This window comes from Lithobates pipiens, unplaced genomic scaffold, assembly GCF_037356315.1.
Source record: "Lithobates pipiens isolate NorthernLeopardFrog02 unplaced genomic scaffold, aLitPip1_a1.2 Scaffold_28, whole genome shotgun sequence".
NCBI classification, from domain to species: Eukaryota; Metazoa; Chordata; class Amphibia; order Anura; family Ranidae; genus Lithobates; species Lithobates pipiens.
The window spans coordinates 128,957,438-128,978,161 of NW_027507789.1; the positions used below are offsets into that span (position 1 = coordinate 128,957,438).

General features: G+C 41.6%; 14 non-coding genes across 14 annotated transcripts; all 14 read right to left on the reverse strand.

The window, feature by feature from the left end:
• Positions 1–6,566: 6,566 nt before the first annotated feature.
• TRNAL-AAG (transfer RNA leucine (anticodon AAG)) lies at positions 6,567–6,648 on the reverse strand. The gene has a single exon. It is a non-coding gene; the product is annotated as a tRNA-Leu (tRNA).
• A 575-nt stretch (positions 6,649–7,223) lies between these two features.
• Positions 7,224–7,305, reverse strand: TRNAL-UAG (transfer RNA leucine (anticodon UAG)). Its single transcript has one exon. It is a non-coding gene; the product is annotated as a tRNA-Leu (tRNA).
• Positions 7,306–8,187: 882 nt separating this feature from the next.
• Positions 8,188–8,269, reverse strand: TRNAL-AAG (transfer RNA leucine (anticodon AAG)). The gene has a single exon. It is a non-coding gene; the product is annotated as a tRNA-Leu (tRNA).
• A 574-nt stretch (positions 8,270–8,843) lies between these two features.
• Positions 8,844–8,925, reverse strand: TRNAL-UAG (transfer RNA leucine (anticodon UAG)). The gene has a single exon. It is a non-coding gene; the product is annotated as a tRNA-Leu (tRNA).
• An 860-nt stretch (positions 8,926–9,785) lies between these two features.
• Positions 9,786–9,867, reverse strand: TRNAL-AAG (transfer RNA leucine (anticodon AAG)). The gene has a single exon. It is a non-coding gene; the product is annotated as a tRNA-Leu (tRNA).
• Positions 9,868–10,441: 574 nt separating this feature from the next.
• TRNAL-UAG (transfer RNA leucine (anticodon UAG)) lies at positions 10,442–10,523 on the reverse strand. Its single transcript has one exon. It is a non-coding gene; the product is annotated as a tRNA-Leu (tRNA).
• A 1,516-nt stretch (positions 10,524–12,039) lies between these two features.
• On the reverse strand, positions 12,040–12,121 carry TRNAL-UAG (transfer RNA leucine (anticodon UAG)). The gene has a single exon. It is a non-coding gene; the product is annotated as a tRNA-Leu (tRNA).
• An 860-nt stretch (positions 12,122–12,981) lies between these two features.
• Positions 12,982–13,063, reverse strand: TRNAL-AAG (transfer RNA leucine (anticodon AAG)). Its single transcript has one exon. It is a non-coding gene; the product is annotated as a tRNA-Leu (tRNA).
• A 574-nt stretch (positions 13,064–13,637) lies between these two features.
• On the reverse strand, positions 13,638–13,719 carry TRNAL-UAG (transfer RNA leucine (anticodon UAG)). Its single transcript has one exon. It is a non-coding gene; the product is annotated as a tRNA-Leu (tRNA).
• A 1,516-nt stretch (positions 13,720–15,235) lies between these two features.
• Positions 15,236–15,317, reverse strand: TRNAL-UAG (transfer RNA leucine (anticodon UAG)). The gene has a single exon. It is a non-coding gene; the product is annotated as a tRNA-Leu (tRNA).
• Positions 15,318–16,855: 1,538 nt separating this feature from the next.
• Positions 16,856–16,937, reverse strand: TRNAL-UAG (transfer RNA leucine (anticodon UAG)). The gene has a single exon. It is a non-coding gene; the product is annotated as a tRNA-Leu (tRNA).
• A 1,538-nt stretch (positions 16,938–18,475) lies between these two features.
• TRNAL-UAG (transfer RNA leucine (anticodon UAG)) lies at positions 18,476–18,557 on the reverse strand. The gene has a single exon. It is a non-coding gene; the product is annotated as a tRNA-Leu (tRNA).
• An 880-nt stretch (positions 18,558–19,437) lies between these two features.
• On the reverse strand, positions 19,438–19,519 carry TRNAL-AAG (transfer RNA leucine (anticodon AAG)). The gene has a single exon. It is a non-coding gene; the product is annotated as a tRNA-Leu (tRNA).
• A 574-nt stretch (positions 19,520–20,093) lies between these two features.
• On the reverse strand, positions 20,094–20,175 carry TRNAL-UAG (transfer RNA leucine (anticodon UAG)). Its single transcript has one exon. It is a non-coding gene; the product is annotated as a tRNA-Leu (tRNA).
• Positions 20,176–20,724: the final 549 nt, after the last annotated feature.

Below are 20,724 nucleotides of genomic sequence, written 5' to 3' on the forward strand. Positions count from 1 at the left end.
TCATATGTGTGTCATATTTTTTTTTTTTAAATATAATTTTTATTAAATTTCACAGTTACAAGTAGAGTGTTGAACAAGATCACTTGAATAATACATTGTAACATTCAAAGTAAAATAAAATGAAATAAAATAGAGTATATTGAACTCGAATGAGAACATTATTATTGAAACATACATGTGATGTTTGTAATGAACAGTGTACCGCGATCACTCCAGCTGGAATTTACGGCTAAGGGACATGCCCGAACCTCTCTAGCGCCCCAATTGGGATCACACTGCGCCAGAGGAGGTCCCTCGTTTGAGGTTGAATAAACATACATTCCAGCTGGAAGATCGCCTATAAGATGATTAACAAATAATTGACTTCCTAAACGAACAATTTGCTTCCACTACCTAGTAATGACGTGGACAATATGTTTTTAGGGACATCAACGGCCATGCCATTCCTTCCAACAATTCCAGTTTTTGTCAAAAGTCAAGCAAGAATTATTTCTAATTGATAATAACCTTTCGTAATGATAGTTAATATTCACTTGAGCCGTTACCTCAGAGGGATTCGGAGAGAGGATATTTTTCCAGTGCCTGGCAATTATCAGTTTTGCTGTGGTTAAAACATGCGTCACAACCGTCCGGTATTGATAAGGGTAGTTATGTAAACCTAAATGGAGAATGGCCAGAGCTGGGTTTGGTTTCTGTAATATGCCGGTAATTTCGGCCAAGACCGTGAATATTTTTCTCCAGAAACTAGTTAGATTTTTACACTGCCAGAAAATGTGTAGGATTGTTCCGGTTGACTCACAATTTCTCCAGCATAATTGGGAATGCGTAGGGAATATTCTAGCTAATTGAAAGGGTGTCCTGTACCATTTAGTGAGGATTTTTTGGGTCAGTTCCCAGTGATTGATGCAGTGTGTGGCTTTATAATTGTAATGCAAGGCAACCCGCCAATGGTCGGGGTCGGGTGATATGTCCAGATCTTTTTCCCAGGACAGTATGTTTGGAGTTTTGAGGAACTCTAGTTTGGATTGTAATAGATTGTAGATAAGAGATATGCCTCTTCGTTTACTGTGTTGTGACGTCAGAAACTGCCATACCTGGGTGTTTATTTGTATAACCGGAATGGAATGTTTAGTTAAGAATGATGAGACTTGCTTATACAGCATAATATGAGAGGTAGGTAGATTATATTTACTCTGTAAAATGTTAAAAGGCATCAAAGTGCCATTGTCAAGAAGATCCTCCACTGTTTCTATTCCTAAATCTATCCATTTGTGAATATGACTATAGGGAAGAAGTATACTTAGTGTCTGCAGTGGAATTTTTAAGGCGGTGAGTTTATCTGCATGATTAGGTTGGGACATAAGGTACCTCCACGCAAGAAGTGTGGCCTTAGTGGTTGGAGACAGGGATGTAAGCGACAGTTGTTTCCAGGAATCTGCTATCAGTAGTAAACTTAAAGGATACGCCTTATTGACAGACGCTTCTATATTCACCCATAATGGGGGAGACGATTCCTGGAACCAGCTTTTGGACTGTGCAAGAAGAGAAGCCCAGTAATAATCTTTTAGATCCGGGAGCCCCATCCCCCCTCCTTTCTTATGCCTAGTAAGAATAGCATGTGAGCAGCGAGCTCTTTTCCCTTGCCAGATATACAACTTGAGGGATCTGTTCAGTTCGTTGAAATAGGAGGCTTTAAATGGAATGGGAAGTGTTCTGAACACGTACAATATTTTGGGGAGAATGATCATTTTATAGGATGCAATTCTGCCCGCCCAGGAGAGTTCAGTTTTGGCCATATTGTCCAGTGATTTCCGAATTTCCGAAGTCAACAGTTTAATATTAATCTCGGCTATCCGTGAGGTATTGGCCGCAAGCTGAACCCCCAGGTATGGAATAGATTTCTCTGCCCACATATATGGGAAGGCAGATTTTAAACTAGTTTTAGTAAGATGATGAACGCCTAAATCTAATATTAGGGACTTATTGAAATTTACTTTATAGTAAGATAGTTTACCAAATTCATTGAGAATGTTGTGGGCGAATTGGAGTGAGAGAGAGGGGTTGGTGAGCAATAGTATAACGTCATCCGCAAAGAGACTTATGACATGGTTAACCCTATTGAACTTAAAGCCTGATATATGGGGATGGGCACGAATGGTCTCCGCCAAGGGCTCCATCATTAGATTAAAAATTGATGGCGATAATGGGCACCCCTGGCGGGTTCCATTCGTTATTTTAAATTCCTTTGATAATAGTCCTGAAGTGTAGACCTGCGCTATTGGGTTTGAATAAAGGGCCATAATAGCTGATAGAGATTCTCCTTGAAAACCGAATTTCCGCAAGACTGCCTCCATATAGCCCCAGTGGACCCTATCGAACGCCTTCTCTGCGTCCACTGACAGGAGCAGAGAAGGCGTTCCCCGGGTCTCAGCTTGATCAATGATATTCAAAAGGCGTCTTGTGGCATCTGATGCCTGACGGCCTTTGGTGAAGCCCGTCTGATCTGGCTTCACCAAGTCTGGGATAAGATCATATAATCTGTTAGCGAGCATCTTTGCGTAAATTTTTACATCTCCATTGAGAAGAGAGATGGGGCAGAAATTTGCAGGCGTGTCGGGGGTTTTGCCTGGTTTTGGTAGTGTGATTACATAAGCTTTTAACATTTCAGGTGGGAAGGAACCTTTTTTCCTGGCTTCGTTGAATAATGATATGAGGTTTGGGGTCAAAATCTTGATAAAGGTTTTGTAATATCCATTGGATAAACCGTCTGGGCCAGGAGCTTTATTAAGGGGGAGGGATGCTATGGCTTTTTCTAATTCTGGAATTGAGAACGGGTCATTCAAAGTTTGAAGCTGGGACTCTGATAGTGAGGGTAGATTGATAGTAGCTAAAAATTTGGCTATATCCTCTCTATTAGGTTGGGTGACATTGGGGTCGTTTCTTAAGTTATATAGTGACGAGTAGTAGTCCGCGAATGCATTAGCGATTTTCTGTGGGTTTTCTATTTTCTTGGATACGTCTGGGTAGTACAAATGGGGGATTACCGTTTTGGATCTTCTTTGTTTTAGTCTATTCGCTAGAAGTTTACCTGCCTTGTTGTTATTAGCATAGTAGTTTAATTTTAGCTTGTTCATATATTGGTCGTGTTGAGTGCAAAATAGTTCCCTGAGTTGTGAGCGAGTGTTGGCTAGGTTCGAGGCAGTGGCAGTTGTAGGAGTGAGTTGGTTCTCTTTTTCAAGCTTACGTAGTGCGGCTGTGAGTTCTGTAATCTTAGCCGAGCGGGCCTTGTGGGCTATTGTGTTCAATTTGATAAGGATTCCCCGGATATAAGCCTTGTGGGCATTCCAATTTGTAAAGGGGTTCGTGTCAGCGGGGGTATTAAAGTGAAAGAATTCTTTCAACTGGTTGGCGATGTCTTTTTGTAGTTTAGGATCCTGTATAATATAGTCATTGCAACGCCATAACCGGGCTGCGGCAAAAGCACTCCCACCATCTATTTGGAGAAGCACTGGGGCGTGGTCTGACCACGTGATATCATAAATTGCAGAGTGGGAGATTCTCTGCAACAGCAACTTATCTACTAAGAACATATCCAACCTGGAATATGAGTTGTGTCGGGGAGAGTAATAAGTATACATTCTATCGTTTGCATTTAAACAGCGCCACGCATCATACAAATCTTCTTTGATAAGAAGGTCCCGAAAATTTGGGTTACGATTTGTGGTGCGGGAGGAAGAGTCTAGATTATCATCTACTACCATATTGAAGTCACCACAAATTAATATACTCCCAACTCGCATCTCTGATATTTTTTTGGTGACACGTTTTACAAATTGGAGTTGATGCGAGTTGGGAGCATATATACATGATAATGTGATAGGGAGCTTATTTATGGTACAAACCAGAATAATGTATCGACCATCTGGGTCGCAAAAGGAGTCTTTCAGTTCAAATACCACCGTATCTCTCACTGCGAGCATCACTCCTCTCTTCTTCGCCGAAGCAGATGACAGGAACACATGCGGGAAGTTCGGGTGAGAACATCTAGGCGTAGCTGCAATATTAAAGTGAGTCTCTTGGACTGCTAGAATGTCTGCTTTGTGCTGGATAGCCTCTCTCCATAGGGATCTTCCTTTAGCCGGGTGGTTAAGGCCCCGTGCGTTGATCGTCAAGATCTTAAATGACATTCAAATTTGTGGGGCGATAAGGCAGTCGATGGTGACCTTGGTCGTGGGTAGTTGGCATAATAGTTTCGTAGTTGGAAAGGGTTCAGATGTAACAGTCAGTATGTCCTCCAATAAATGTTTAGTTAGGCATGGAGCAAAATCAAAGCATAGGTAGAACTTCGTGACAGTCAATATCCAGGATGACTGCCAAGAGTAGCGGTGAGGAAGGCAAACAATCAGAAACAGGGTAATGTCCAGAACTGTCTTCGGAGATGTTGGGAAATTGACAGCTGCGAGCATAGTAGCCAAGTATAATCTCCAAAATGTCAAGAAAAAACAAAAAGAAAACAAACGGAAAACTTTCAAAAACATACAAATAAGTCCAGACGGACCAGACAGACTGGCCGCCCAACTGTAGGGAGCTGCGGTACGGTGTACGGTACCTTAGGCCTTCGGGGAGCCCTACTGTGCGTAGTAGGTCGCGTTATGCTGGGTTAATCAGGTACGCCTCGAATTGGGTCTTCTGCGCTGTTGTAATTGCCATTCTTGGTGTACTTTACCAGGTGGGGTCTTGTGCAGCGGAGGTGAATCTTCACTTGTGTCAGGCGGTAGGATTTGCCACTGGCGGATAAGGCGTATGCCATCTTCCAATGAGGTAATCAAGTGAGTGGTGCCCTGATGAGAAACAATCAATTTAGCCGGATATTTCCATTTATACATTATTTTGTGGTTTCTAAGCGCTTTGGTGACTGTCGCCATGTTACGTCGCAGTTGCAGTGTGTATTGCGAAAGGTCCGGGAGCACTTGTAAGTTTGCAGCTTGTTCTGGAATGTTCTCCGCTTTGCGGAAGGCATCCAAAAGTAGTTCCTTAGTCTGGAAGAAATGGATTCGCAGGAGTACATCTCTCGGGACTTCTTGCGGCAAGAAGGAGGGTTTGGGAACTCTGTGAATCCTATCTATCTTCAGATCTAATGGGGACAATGATGGTGCTACAGCATGGAATAGGTCTGTGGCATAGGACTGAAGCTGTTGCGTCGTGACAGTTTCCGGTATGCCCCTTATTTTCAAATTGTTCCTGCGGGAACGGTCCTCGAGGTCTGCTAATTTCGCTTGTATTTTAGAAATAGAGTCCTGCTGGGACATATGGGAGTCAACAAGTGCATTGAAAGATACCGTAACATCACTCATCTGTGTTTCAACTTGATGCACCCTGCCTCCCAATTCAGTGATTTCAGCTCTACATTGTTGGAGGCACGACAACATATCAGACTGTAGCGATGATCTAAGCGACATGAGCATTTCTTTGAGTGTAATATCCGATATCGATTGCCCTGTAGTTGGAAACATGGCGATTGGATCCACTGGGGAGTTTGAGCCTGGGTCCTTGTCATGGGCACCACTCACCTCCATGTCCAGGGCCGAGTACTTATTGCGATGTGCGGGGATATCTGGATCAAGCCTGGGCTTGGATTTCGCCGGGCTTCTCGTTGTGGGAGAGTCACATGGAGAGGAACTGCCACTGCTCCGTGTGGCTTGCATAGTTTGTTCGACATCCGCGTTCCTCTCCTTCTCCTTCCGCAGCACTTCCGGACCGGAAGGTGGCACTGGAGCGCTTGAGGCTGGCCTGTGATTATGTCTCTCGCCGCCATTTTCCTGTGGTCCGCGGGAGACAGCCGGAAAAAAATCCGGTAATTTAAGCATTTTCTCCGCCGCGCGGAGCTTTTTCTTCATGTCCCCGGGACCGCTCGCTTCTACGGCGGATTGTCAAGCCGAGGCGGCGATTCCGGCGTGCGACCAAGCGTCGATATTTCGATGGTTCCCCGTCGGCCGAGCGGAGCTCTAAGCACTTGCGGCCATCATGTTCGGCGGTCGCCACGCCCCCATATGTGTGTCATATTAATGTAACATGTGTGTGACATGCATGGCATATGTGTGTAGCATGTATGTGATGTGTATGACATGTATGTTATATGTGTGTAATATGTGTAACATGCATGTGACATGTGTGTAAAATTGTGTCTAAATGGTGTGTAACATGAGTGTGACATGTATGTAACATGCATGCAACATGTATATCATATGTATGTAACATTTGTGTAATATGTGTGAACTATGTGTGTAATATGTAAGTAGCACGTGTGTCACATGTGTGTAACATGTATGTCATATGTGTGTAGTGTGTGTAGCATGTATGTAATATGTGCACAACATGCATATTATATGTATGTATCATGTATCAAACAAAACATGCAATGATTGCAGCTTTTCTAATGCTGCTAAAGCAGAGAGGTAAGTGTTTTTTGAGATTCCAGTGAGTTGGGAAAGGAACTGCAGTAAATTGCAGGAGCAAGATCAGAGAAGCTTGAGCCCTAGAGGGTAGGGATTTTGTTAAAAGGAGTTTGGCAGCAGTGGGATTCGAACCCACGCCCCCAAAGAGACTGGAGCCTTAATCCAGCGCCTTAGACCGCTCGGCCATGCTACCCATAAAAATGAACACGTTATCGACTAAAATCGGGTGGGACATTCCATGCTCTGCATTCATTGCTTGAGCTGGAGGCCTCAGAACTCTAAACTACAAGTATTCACCACTTTATCCATTATAAAAGGTAGTTGAAGTTTCACGGAGATGGCCAAGATGCCACCTTATGTGTTTCAGTCCTCTTTCTGAGGCAGCAGGTGGTGGTCACTTTACACTTGAGAGTGGACTTTGGGTGCAGCATTCTGTGGCAAGTTCACTTGGCACTCTGCTGAAAAGTGTGCGAGCTTTTCATTAGTACTGCTTGTTTTTTGGTGTCCACACTTAAAGTGTTAATGTGGAATCTAGCTTACAGGAGAGGTAATCACGTTCAGTTGGACTTGTTTTGTAACGTTGACAAGATTTCACTAGTCATCTCATCAGAAGTGTGCCCTTTTGGAAGACTTCTCAACCAAAGCATGCAATTTCCTAATGCTGCTGTTCTGAGATTCCAGTGTGTTGAGCAAAGGAATGCCAGCAAAGTGCAGCAGAAACTTCAGAGACGCTTGAGCAATCAAGGATAGGCATTTGTTAAAAGAGCTTGGCAGCAGTGGGGTTTGAACCCACGCCTCCAAAGAGACTGGAGCCTAAATCCAGCGCCTTAGACCGCTCGGCCATGCTACCTGTGAAAGTGCTTTTGCTAAGGACTAAAAAGAGGCACGACAGTCTACCTTCCATGCTCTGCATTCATTGTTTGTATGTGACATGTACGTAACATGTATGTCATGTGTGTCATATGTATGTAACGTGTGTAACATGTATTTCATAAGTGTATGACATGTATGTAACATGCATTCAACATGTATGTCATATGTATGTATAATCTGTGTAATATGTGTGTAACACGTATGTAATATGTGTGATATGTATGCCATATGTGTATTGTGTGTCATATGTGTAACATGTATGTAACATGTGTGTACCATGCATGTCATATGCATGCCATATGTGTGTAACATGTATGTAAGATATGTGCAACATGCATGTCATATGTGTGTCATATTAATGTAACATGTGTGTGACATGCATGGCATATGTGTGTAGCATGTATGTGATGTGTATGACATGTATGTTATATGTGTGTAATATGTGTAACATGCATGTGACATGTGTGTAAAATTGTGTCTAAATGGTGTGTAACATGAGTGTGACATGTATGTAACATGCATGTAACATGTATATCATATGTATGTAACATTTGTGTAATATGTGTGAACTATGTGTGTAATATGTAAGTAGCACGTGTGTCACATGTGTGTAACATGTATGTCATATGTGTGTAGTGTGTGTAGCATGTATGTAATATGTGCACAACATGCATATTATATGTATGTATCATGTATCAAACAAAACATGCAATGATTGCAGCTTTTCTAATGCTGCTAAAGCAGAGAGGTAAGTGTTTTTTGAGATTCCAGTGAGTTGGGAAAGGAACTGCAGTAAATTGCAGGAGCAAGATCAGAGAAGCTTGAGCCCTAGAGGGTAGGGATTTTGTTAAAAGGAGTTTGGCAGCAGTGGGATTCGAACCCACGCCCCCAAAGAGACTGGAGCCTTAATCCAGCGCCTTAGACCGCTCGGCCATGCTACCCATAAAAATGAACACGTTATCGACTAAAATGGGGTGGGACATTCCATGCTCTGCATTCATTGCTTGAGCTGGAGGCCTCAGAACTCTAAACGACAAGTATTCACCACTTTATCCATTATAAAAGGTAGTTGAAGTTTCACGGAGATGGCCAAGATGCCACCTTATGTGTTTCAGTCCTCTTTCTGAGGCAGCAGGTGGTGGTCACTTTACACTTGAGAGTGGACTTTGGGTGCAGCATTCTGTGGCAAGTTCACTTGGCACTCTGCTGAAAAGTGTGCCAGCTTTTCATTAGTACTGCTTGTTTTTTGGTGTCCACACTTAAATTGTTAATGTGGAATCTAGCTTACAGGAGAGGTAATCACGTTCAGTTGGACTTGTTTTGTAACGTTGACAAGATTTCACTAGTCATCTCATCAGAAGTGTGCCCTTTTGGAAGACTTCTCAACCAAAGCATGCAATTTCCTAATGCTGCTGTTCTGAGATTCCAGTGTGTTGAGCAAGGAATGCCAGCAAAGTGCAGCAGAAACTTCAGAGACGCTTGAGCAATCAAGGATAGGCATTTGTTAAAAGAGCTTGGCAGCAGTGGGATTTGAACCCACGCCTCCAAAGAGACTGGAGCCTAAATCCAGCGCCTTAGACTGCTCGGCCATGCTACCTGTGAAAGTGCTCTTGCTAAGGACTAAAAAGAGGCACGACAGTCTACATTCCATGCTCTGCATTCATTGTTTGTATGTGACATGTACGTAACATGTATGTCATGTGTGTCATATGTATGTAACGTGTGTAACGTGTATTTCATAAGTGTATGACATGTATGTAACATGCATTCAACATGTATGTCATATGTATGTATAATCTGTGTAATATGTGTGATATGTATGCCATATGTGTATTGTGTGTCATATGTGTAACATGTATGTAACATGTGTGTACCATGCATGTCATATGCATGCCATATGTGTGTAACATGTATGTAAGATATGTGCAACATGCATGTCATATGTGTGTCATATTAATGTAACATGTGTGTGACATGCATGGCATATGTGTGTAGCATGTATGTGATGTGTATGACATGTATGTTATATGTGTGTAATATGTGTAACATGCATGTGACATGTGTGTAAAATTGTGTCTAAATGGTGTGTAACATGAGTGTGACATGTATGTAACATGCATGCAACATGTATATCATATGTATGTAACATTTGTGTAATATGTGTGAACTATGTGTGTAATATGTAAGTAGCACGTGTGTCACATGTGTGTAACATGTATGTCATATGTGTGTAGTGTGTGTAGCATGTATGTAATATGTGCACAACATGCATATTATATGTATGTATCATGTATCAAACAAAACATGCAATGATTGCAGCTTTTCTAATGCTGCTAAAGCAGAGAGGTAAGTGTTTTTTGAGATTCCAGTGAGTTGGGAAAGGAACTGCAGTAAATTGCAGGAGCAAGATCAGAGAAGCTTGAGCCCTAGAGGGTAGGGATTTTGTTAAAAGGAGTTTGGCAGCAGTGGGATTCGAACCCACGCCCCCAAAGAGACTGGAGCCTTAATCCAGCGCCTTAGACCGCTCGGCCATGCTACCCATAAAAATGAGCACGTTATCGACTAAAATGGGGTGGGACATTCCATGCTCTGCATTCATTGCTTGAGCTGGAGGCCTCAGAACTCTAAACGACAAGTATTCACCACTTTATCCATTATAAAAGGTAGTTGAAGTTTCACGGAGATGGCCAAGATGCCACCTTATGTGTTTCAGTCCTCTTTCTGAGGCAGCAGGTGGTGGTCACTTTACACTTGAGAGTGGACTTTGGGTGCAGCATTCTGTGGCAAGTTCACTTGGCACTCTGCTGAAAAGTGTGCCAGCTTTTCATTAGTACTGCTTGTTTTTTGGTGTCCACACTTAAATTGTTAATGTGGAATCTAGCTTACAGGAGAGGTAATCACGTTCAGTTGGACTTGTTTTGTAACTTTGACAAGATTTCACTAGTCATCTCATCAGAAGTGTGCCCTTTTGGAAGACTTCTCAACCAAAGCATGCAATTTCCTAATGCTGCTGTTCTGAGATTCCAGTGTGTTGAGCAAGGAATGCCAGCAAAGTGCAGCAGAAACTTCAGAGACGCTTGAGCAATCAAGGATAGGCATTTGTTAAAAGAGCTTGGCAGCAGTGGGATTTGAACCCACGCCTCCAAAGAGACTGGAGCCTAAATCCAGCGCCTTAGACCGCTCGGCCATGCTACCTGTGAAAGTGCTCTTGCTAAGGACTAAAAAGAGGCATGACAGTCTACATTCCATGCTCTGCATTCATTGTTTGTATGTGACATGTACGTAACATGTATGTCATGTGTGTCATATGTATGTAACGTGTGTAACGTGTATTTCATAAGTGTATGACATGTATGTAACATGCATTCAACATGTATGTCATATGTATGTATAATCTGTGTAATATGTGTGATATGTATGCCATATGTGTATTGTGTGTCATATGTGTAACATGTATGTAACATGTGTGTACCATGCATGTCATATGCATGCCATATGTGTGTAACATGTATGTAAGATATGTGCAACATGCATGTCATATGTGTGTCATATTAATGTAACATGTGTGTGACATGCATGGCATATGTGTGTAGCATGTATGTGATGTGTATGACATGTATGTTATATGTGTGTAATATGTGTAACATGCATGTGACATGTGTGTAAAATTGTGTCTAAATGGTGTGTAACATGAGTGTGACATGTATGTAACATGCATGCAACATGTATATCATATGTATGTAACATTTGTGTAATATGTGTGAACTATGTGTGTAATATGTAAGTAGCACGTGTGTCACATGTGTGTAACATGTATGTCATATGTGTGTAGTGTGTGTAGCATGTATGTAATATGTGCACAGCATGCATATTATATGTATGTATCATGTATCAAACAAAACATGCAATGATTGCAGCTTTTCTAATGCTGCTAAAGCAGAGAGGTAAGTGTTTTTTGAGATTCCAGTGAGTTGGGAAAGGAACTGCAGTAAATTGCAGGAGCAAGATCAGAGAAGCTTGAGCCCTAGAGGGTAGGGATTTTGTTAAAAGGAATTTGGCAGCAGTGGGATTCGAACCCACGCCCCCAAAGAGACTGGAGCCTTAATCCACCGCCTCAGACCGCTCGGCCATGCTACCCATAAAAATGAACACGTTATCGACTAAAATGGGGTGGGACATTCCATGCTCTGCATTCATTGCTTGAGCTGGAGGCCTCAGAACTCTAAACTACAAGTATTCACCACTTTATCCATTATAAAAGGTAGTTGAAGTTTCACGGAGATGGCCAAGATGCCACCTTATGTGTTTCAGTCCTCTTTCTGAGGCAGCAGGTGGTGGTCACTTTACACTTGAGAGTGGACTTTGGGTGCAGCATTCTGTGGCAAGTTCACTTGGCACTCTGCTGAAAAGTGTGCCAGCTTTTCATTAGTACTGCTTGTTTTTTGGTGTCCACACTTAAAGTGTTAATGTGGAATCTAGCTTACAGGAGAGGTAATCACGTTCAGTTGGACTTGTTTTGTAACGTTGACAAGATTTCACTAGTCATCTCATCAGAAGTGTGCCCTTTTGGAAGACTTCTCAACCAAAGCATGCAATTTCCTAATGCTGCTGTTCTGAGATTCCAGTGTGTTGAGCAAGGAATGCCAGCAAAATGCAGCAGAAGCTTCAGAGACGCTTGAGCAATCAAGGATAGGCATTTGTTAAAAGAGCTTGGCAGCAGTGGGATTTGAACCCACGCCTCCAAAGAGACTGGAGCCTAAATCCAGCGCCTTAGACCGCTCGGCCATGCTACCTGTGAAAGTGCTCTTGCTAAGGACTAAAAAGAGGCACGACAGTCTACATTCCATGCTCTGCATTCATTGTTTGTATGTGACATGTACGTAACATGTATGTCATGTGTGTCATATGTATGTAACGTGTGTAACGTGTATTTCATAAGTGTATGACATGTATGTAACATGCATTCAACATGTATGTCATATGTATGTATAATCTGTGTAATATGTGTGATATGTATGCCATATGTGTATTGTGTGTCATATGTGTAACATGTATGTAACATGTGTGTACCATGCATGTCATATGCATGCCATATGTGTGTAACATGTATGTAAGATATGTGCAACATGCATGTCATATGTGTGTCATATTAATGTAACATGTGTGTGACATGCATGGCATATGTGTGTAGCATGTATGTGATGTGTATGACATGTATGTTATATGTGTGTAATATGTGTAACATGCATGTGACATGTGTGTAAAATTGTGTCTAAATGGTGTGTAACATGAGTGTGACATGTATGTAACATGCATGCAACATGTATATCATATGTATGTAACATTTGTGTAATATGTGTGAACTATGTGTGTAATATGTAAGTAGCACGTGTGTCACATGTGTGTAACATGTATGTCATATGTGTGTAGTGTGTGTAGCATGTATGTAATATGTGCACAACATGCATATTATATGTATGTATCATGTATCAAACAAAACATGCAATGATTGCAGCTTTTCTAATGCTGCTAAAGCAGAGAGGTAAGTGTTTTTTGAGATTCCAGTGAGTTGGGAAAGGAACTGCAGTAAATTGCAGGAGCAAGATCAGAGAAGCTTGAGCCCTAGAGGGTAGGGATTTTGTTAAAAGGAGTTTGGCAGCAGTGGGATTCGAACCCACGCCCCCAAAGAGACTGGAGCCTTAATCCAGCGCCTTAGACCGCTCGGCCATGCTACCCATAAAAATGAGCACGTTATCGACTAAAATGGGGTGGGACATTCCATGCTCTGCATTCATTGCTTGAGCTGGAGGCCTCAGAACTCTAAACAACAAGTATTCACCACTTTATCCATTATAAAAGGTAGTTGAAGTTTCACGGAGATGGCCAAGATGCCACCTTATGTGTTTCAGTCCTCTTTCTGAGGCAGCAGGTGGTGGTCACTTTACACTTGAGAGTGGACTTTGGGTGCAGCATTCTGTGGCAAGTTCACTTGGCACTCTGCTGAAAAGTGTGCCAGCTTTTCATTAGTACTGCTTGTTTTTTGGTGTCCACACTTAAATTGTTAATGTGGAATCTAGCTTACAGGAGAGGTAATCACGTTCAGTTGGACTTGTTTTGTAACGTTGACAAGATTTCACTAGTCATCTCATCAGAAGTGTGCCCTTTTGGAAGACTTCTCAACCAAAGCATGCAATTTCCTAATGCTGCTGTTCTGAGATTCCAGTGTGTTGAGCAAGGAATGCCAGCAAAGTGCAGCAGAAACTTCAGAGACGCTTGAGCAATCAAGGATAGGCATTTGTTAAAAGAGCTTGGCAGCAGTGGGATTTGAACCCACGCCTCCAAAGAGACTGGAGCCTAAATCCAGCGCCTTAGACCGCTCGGCCATGCTACCTGTGAAAGTGCTCTTGCTAAGGACTAAAAAGAGGCATGACAGTCTACATTCCATGCTCTGCATTCATTGTTTGTATGTGACATGTACGTAACATGTATGTCATGTGTGTCATATGTATGTAACGTGTGTAACGTGTATTTCATAAGTGTATGACATGTATGTAACATGCATTCAACATGTATGTCATATGTATGTATAATCTGTGTAATATGTGTGATATGTATGCCATATGTGTATTGTGTGTCATATGTGTAACATGTATGTAACATGTGTGTACCATGCATGTCATATGCATGCCATATGTGTGTAACATGTATGTAAGATATGTGCAACATGCATGTCATATGTGTGTCATATTAATGTAACATGTGTGTGACATGCATGGCATATGTGTGTAGCATGTATGTGATGTGTATGACATGTATGTTATATGTGTGTAATATGTGTAACATGCATGTGACATGTGTGTAAAATTGTGTCTAAATGGTGTGTAACATGAGTGTGACATGTATGTAACATGCATGCAACATGTATATCATATGTATGTAACATTTGTGTAATATGTGTGAACTATGTGTGTAATATGTAAGTAGCACGTGTGTCACATGTGTGTAACATGTATGTCATATGTGTGTAGTGTGTGTAGCATGTATGTAATATGTGCACAGCATGCATATTATATGTATGTATCATGTATCAAACAAAACATGCAATGATTGCAGCTTTTCTAATGCTGCTAAAGCAGAGAGGTAAGTGTTTTTTGAGATTCCAGTGAGTTGGGAAAGGAACTGCAGTAAATTGCAGGAGCAAGATCAGAGAAGCTTGAGCCCTAGAGGGTAGGGATTTTGTTAAAAGGAGTTTGGCAGCAGTGGGATTCGAACCCACGCCCCCAAAGAGACTGGAGCCTTAATCCACCGCCTCAGACCGCTCGGCCATGCTACCCATAAAAATGAACACGTTATCGACTAAAATGGGGTGGGACATTCCATGCTCTGCATTCATTGCTTGAGCTGGAGGCCTCAGAACTCTAAACTACAAGTATTCACCACTTTATCCATTATAAAAGGTAGTTGAAGTTTCACGGAGATGGCCAAGATGCCACCTTATGTGTTTCAGTCCTCTTTCTGAGGCAGCAGGTGGTGGTCACTTTACACTTGAGAGTGGACTTTGGGTGCAGCATTCTGTGGCAAGTTCACTTGGCACTCTGCTGAAAAGTGTGCCAGCTTTTCATTAGTACTGCTTGTTTTTTGGTGTCCACACTTAAAGTGTTAATGTGGAATCTAGCTTACAGGAGAGGTAATCACGTTCAGTTGGACTTGTTTTGTAACGTTGACAAGATTTCACTAGTCATCTCATCAGAAGTGTGCCCTTTTGGAAGACTTCTCAACCAAAGCATGCAATTTCCTAATGCTGCTGTTCTGAGATTCCAGTGTGTTGAGCAAGGAATGCCAGCAAAGTGCAGCAGAAACTTCAGAGACGCTTGAGCAATCAAGGATAGGCATTTGTTAAAAGAGCTTGGCAGCAGTGGGATTTGAACCCACGCCTCCAAAGAGACTGGAGCCTAAATCCAGCGCCTTAGACCGCTCGGCCATGCTACCTGTGAAAGTGCTCTTGCTAAGGACTAAAAAGAGGCATGACAGTCTACATTCCATGCTCTGCATTCATTGTTTGTATGTGACATGTACGTAACATGTATGTCATGTGTGTCATATGTATGTAACGTGTGTAACATGTATTTCATAAGTGTATGACATGTATGTAACATGTATTCAACATGTATGTCATATGTATGTATAATTTGTGTAATATGTGTGTAACACGTATGTAATATGTGTGATATGTATGCCATATGTGTATTGTGTGTCATATGTGTAACATGTATGTAACATGTGTGTACCATGCATGTCATATGCATGCCATATGTGTGTAACATGTATGTAAGATATGTGCAACATGCATGTCATATGTGTGTCATATTAATGTAACATGTGTGTGACATGCATGTCATATGTGTGTAGCATGTATGTGATGTGTATGACATGTATGTTATATGTGTGTAATATGTGTAACATGCATGTGACATGTGTGTAAAATTGTGTCTAAATGGTGTGTAACATGAGTGTGACATGTATGTAACATGCATGCAACATGTATATCATATGTATGTAACATTTGTGTAATATGTGTGAACTATGTGTGTAATATGTAAGTAGCATGTGTGTCACATGTGTGTAACATGTATGTCATATGTGTGTAGTGTGTGTAGCATGTATGTAATATGTGCACAACATGCATATTATATGTATGTATCATGTATCAAACAAAACATGCAATTATTGCAGCTTTTCTAATGCTGCTAAAGCAGAGAGGTAAGTGTTTTTTGAGATTCCAGTGAGTTGGGAAAGGAACTGCAGTAAATTGCAGGAGCAAGATCAGAGAAGCTTGAGCCCTAGAGGGTAGGGATTTTGTTAAAAGGAGTTTGGCAGCAGTGGGATTCGAACCCATGCCCCCAAAGAGACTGGAGCCTTGATCCAGCGCCTCAGACCGCTCAGCCATGCTACCCATAAAAATGAACACGTTATCGACTAAAATCGGGTGGGACATTCCATGCTCTGCATTCATTGCTTGAGCTGGAGGCCTCAGAACTCTAAACTACAAGTATTCACCACTTTATCCATTATAAAAGGTTGTTGAAGTTTCACGGAGATGGCCAAGATGCCACCTTATGTGTTTCAGTCCTCTTTCTGAGGCAGCAGGTGGTGGTCACTTTACACTTGAGAGTGGACTTTGGGTGCAGCATTCTGTGGCAAGTTCACTTGGCACTCTGCTGAAAAGTGTGCCAGCTTTTCATTAGTACTGCTTGTTTTTTGGTGTCCACACTTAAAGTGTTAATGTGGAATCTAGCTTGCAGGAGAGGTAATCACGTTCAGTTGGACTTGTTTTGTAACGTTGACAAGATTTCACTAGTCATCTCATCAGAAGTGTGCCCTTTTGGAAGAATTCTCAACCAAAGCATGCAATTTCCTAATGCTGCTGTTCTGAGATTCCAGTGTGTTGAGCAAGGAATGCCAGCAAAGTGCAGCAGAAACTTAAGAGACGCTTGAGCAATCAAGGATAGGCATTTGTTAAAAGAGCTTGGCAGCAGTGGGATTTGAACCCACGCCTCCAAAGAGACTGGAGCCTAAATCCAGCGCCTTAGACCGCTCGGCCATGCTACCTGTGAAAGTGCTCTTGCTAAGGACTAAAAAGAGGCATGACAGTCTACATTCCATGCTCTGCATTCATTGTTTGTATGTGACATGTACGTAACATGTATGTCATGTGTGTCATATGTATGTAACGTGTGTAACATGTATTTCATAAGTGTATGACATGTATGTAACATGCATTCAACATGTATGTCATATGTATGTATAATCTGTGTAATATGTGTGTAACACGTATGTAATATGTGTGATATGTATGCCATATGTGTATTGTGTGTCATATGTGTAACATGTATGTAACATGTGTGTACCATGCATGTCATATGCATGCCATATGTGTGTAACATGTATGTAAGATATGTGCAACATGCATGTCATATGTGTGTCATATTAATGTAACATGTGTGTGACATGCATGGCATATGTGTGTAGCATGTATGTGATGTGTATGACATGTATGTTATATGTGTGTAATATGTGTAACATGCATGTGACATGTGTGTAAAATTGTGTCTAAATGGTGTGTAACATGAGTGTGACATGTATGTAACATGCATGCAACATGTATATCATATGTATGTAACATTTGTGTAATATGTGTGAACTATGTGTGTAATATGTAAGTAGCACGTGTGTCACATGTGTGTAACATGTATGTCATATGTGTGTAGTGTGTGTAGCATGTATGTAATATGTGCACAGCATGCATATTATATGTATGTATCATGTATCAAACAAAACATGCAATGATTGCAGCTTTTCTAATGCTGCTAAAGCAGAGAGGTAAGTGTTTTTTGAGATTCCAGTGAGTTGGGAAAGGAACTGCAGTAAATTGCAGGAGCAAGATCAGAGAAGCTTGAGCCCTAGAGGGTAGGGATTTTGTTAAAAGGAGTTTGGCAGCAGTGGAATTCGAACCCACGCCCCCAAAGAGACTGGAGCCTTGATCCAGCGCCTCAGACCGCTCGGCCATGCTACCCATAAAATTGAACACGTTATCGACTAAAATGGGGTGGGACATTCCATGCTCTGCATTCATTGCTTGAGCTGGAGGCCTCAGAACTCTAAACTACAAGTATTCACCACTTTATCCATTATAAAAGGTAGTTGAAGTTTCACGGAGATGGCCAAGATGCCACCTTATGTGTTTCAGTCCTCTTTCTGAGGCAGCAGGTGGTGGTCACTTTACACTTGAGAGTGGACTTTGGGTGCAGCATTCTGTGGCAAGTTCACTTGGCACTCTGCTGAAAAGTGTGCCAGCTTTTCATTAGTACTGCTTGTTTTTTGGTGTCCACACTTAAAGTGTTAATGTGGAATCTAGCTTACAGGAGAGGTAATCACGTTCAGTTGGACTTGTTTTGTAACGTTGACAAGATTTCACTAGTCATCTCATCAGAAGTGTGCCCTTTTGGAAGACTTCTCAACCAAAGCATGCAATTTCCTAATGCTGCTGTTCTGAGATTCCAGTGTGTTGAGCAAGGAATGCCAGCAAAGTGCAGCAGAAACTTCAGAGACGCTTGAGCAATCAAGGATAGGCATTTGTTAAAAGAGCTTGGCAGCAGTGGGATTTGAACCCACGCCTCCAAAGAGACTGGAGCCTAAATCCAGCGCCTTAGACCGCTCGGCCATGCTACCTGTGAAAGTGCTCTTGCTAAGGACTAAAAAGAGGCATGACAGTCTACATTCCATGCTCTGCATTCATTGTTTGTATGTGACAAGTACGTAACATGTATGTCATGTGTGTCATATGTATGTAACGTGTGTAACATGTATTTCATAAGTGTATGACATGTATGTAACATGCATTCAACATGTATGTCATATGTATGTATAATCTGTGTAATATGTGTGTAACACGTATGTAATATGTGTGATATGTATGCCATATGTGTATTGTGTGTCATATGTGTAACATGTATGTAACATGTGTGTACCATGCATGTCATATGCATGCCATATGTGTGTAACATGTATGTAAGATATGTGCAACATGCATGTCATATGTGTGTCATATTAATGTAACATGTGTGTGACATGCATGGCATATGTGTGTAGCATGTATGTGATGTGTATGACATGTATGTTATATGTGTGTAATATGTGTAACATGCATGTGACGTGTGTAAAATTGTGTCTAAATGGTGTGTAATATGAGTGTGACATGTATGTAACATGCATGCAACATGTATATCATATGTATGTAACATTTGTGTAATATGTGTGAACTATGTGTGTAATATGTAAGTAGCACGTGTGTCACATGTGTGTAACATGTATGTCATATGTGTGTAGTGTGTGTAGCATGTATCTAATATGTGCACAACATGCATATTATATGTATGTATCATGTATCAAACAAAACATGCAATGATTGCAGCTTTTCTAATGCTGCTAAAGCAGAGAGGTAAGTGTTTTTTGAGATTCCAGTGAGTTGGGAAAGGAACTGCAGTAAATTGCAGGAGCAAGATCAGAGAAGCTTGAGCCCTAGAGGGTAGGGATTTTGTTAAAAGGAGTTTGGCAGCAGTGGGATTCGAACCCACGCCCCCAAAGAGACTGGAGCCTTAATCCAGCGCCTTAGACCGCTCGGCCATGCTACCCATAAAAATGAACACGTTATCGACTAAAATGGGGTGGGACATTCCATGCTCTGCATTCATTGCTTGAGCTGGAGGCCTCAGAACTCTAAACTACAAGTATTCACCACTTTATCCATTATAAAAGGTAGTTGAAGTTTCACGGAGATGGCCAAGATGCCACCTTATGTGTTTCAGTCCTCTTTCTGAGGCAGCAGGTGGTGGTCACTTTACACTTGAGAGTGGACTTTGGGTGCAGCATTCTGTGGCAAGTTCACTTGGCACTCTGCTGAAAAGTGTGCCAGCTTTTCATTAGTACTGCTTGTTTTTTGGTGTCCACACTTAAAGTGTTAATGTGGAATCTAGCTTACAGGAGAGGTAATCACGTTCAGTTGGACTTGTTTTGTAACATTGACAAGATTTCACTAGTCATCTCATCAGAAGTGTGCCCTTTTGGAAGACTTCTCAACCAAAGCATGCAATTTCCTAATGCTGCTGTTCTGAGATTCCAGTGTGTTGAGCAAGGAATGCCAGCAAAGTGCAGCAGAAACTTCAGAGACGCTTGAGCAATCAAGGATAGGCATTTGTTAAAAGAGCTTGGCAGCAGTGGGATTTGAACCCACGCCTCCAAAGAGACTGGAGCCTAAATCCAGCGCCTTAGACCGCTCGGCCATGCTACCTGTGAAAGTGCTCTTGCTAAGGACTAAAAAGAGGCATGACAGTCTACATTCCATGCTCTGCATTCATTGTTTGTATGTGACATGTACGTAACATGTATGTCATGTGTGTCATATGTATGTAACGTGTGTAACATGTATTTCATAAGTGTATGACATGTATGTAACATGCATTCAACATGTATGTCATATGTATGTATAATCTGTGTAATATGTGTGTAACACGTATGTAATATGTGTGATATGTATGCCATATGTGTATTGTGTGTCATATGTGTAACATGTATGTAACATGTGTGTACCATGCATGTCATATGCATGCCATATGTGTGTAACATGTATGTAAGATATGTGCAACATGCATGTCATATGTGTGTCATATTAATGTAACATGTGTGTGACATGCATGGCATATGTGTGTAGCATGTATGTGATGTGTATGACATGTATGTTATATGTGTGTAATATGTGTAACATGCATGTGACATGTGTGTAAAATTGTGTCTAAATGGTGTGTAACATGAGTGTGACATGTATGTAACATGCATGCAA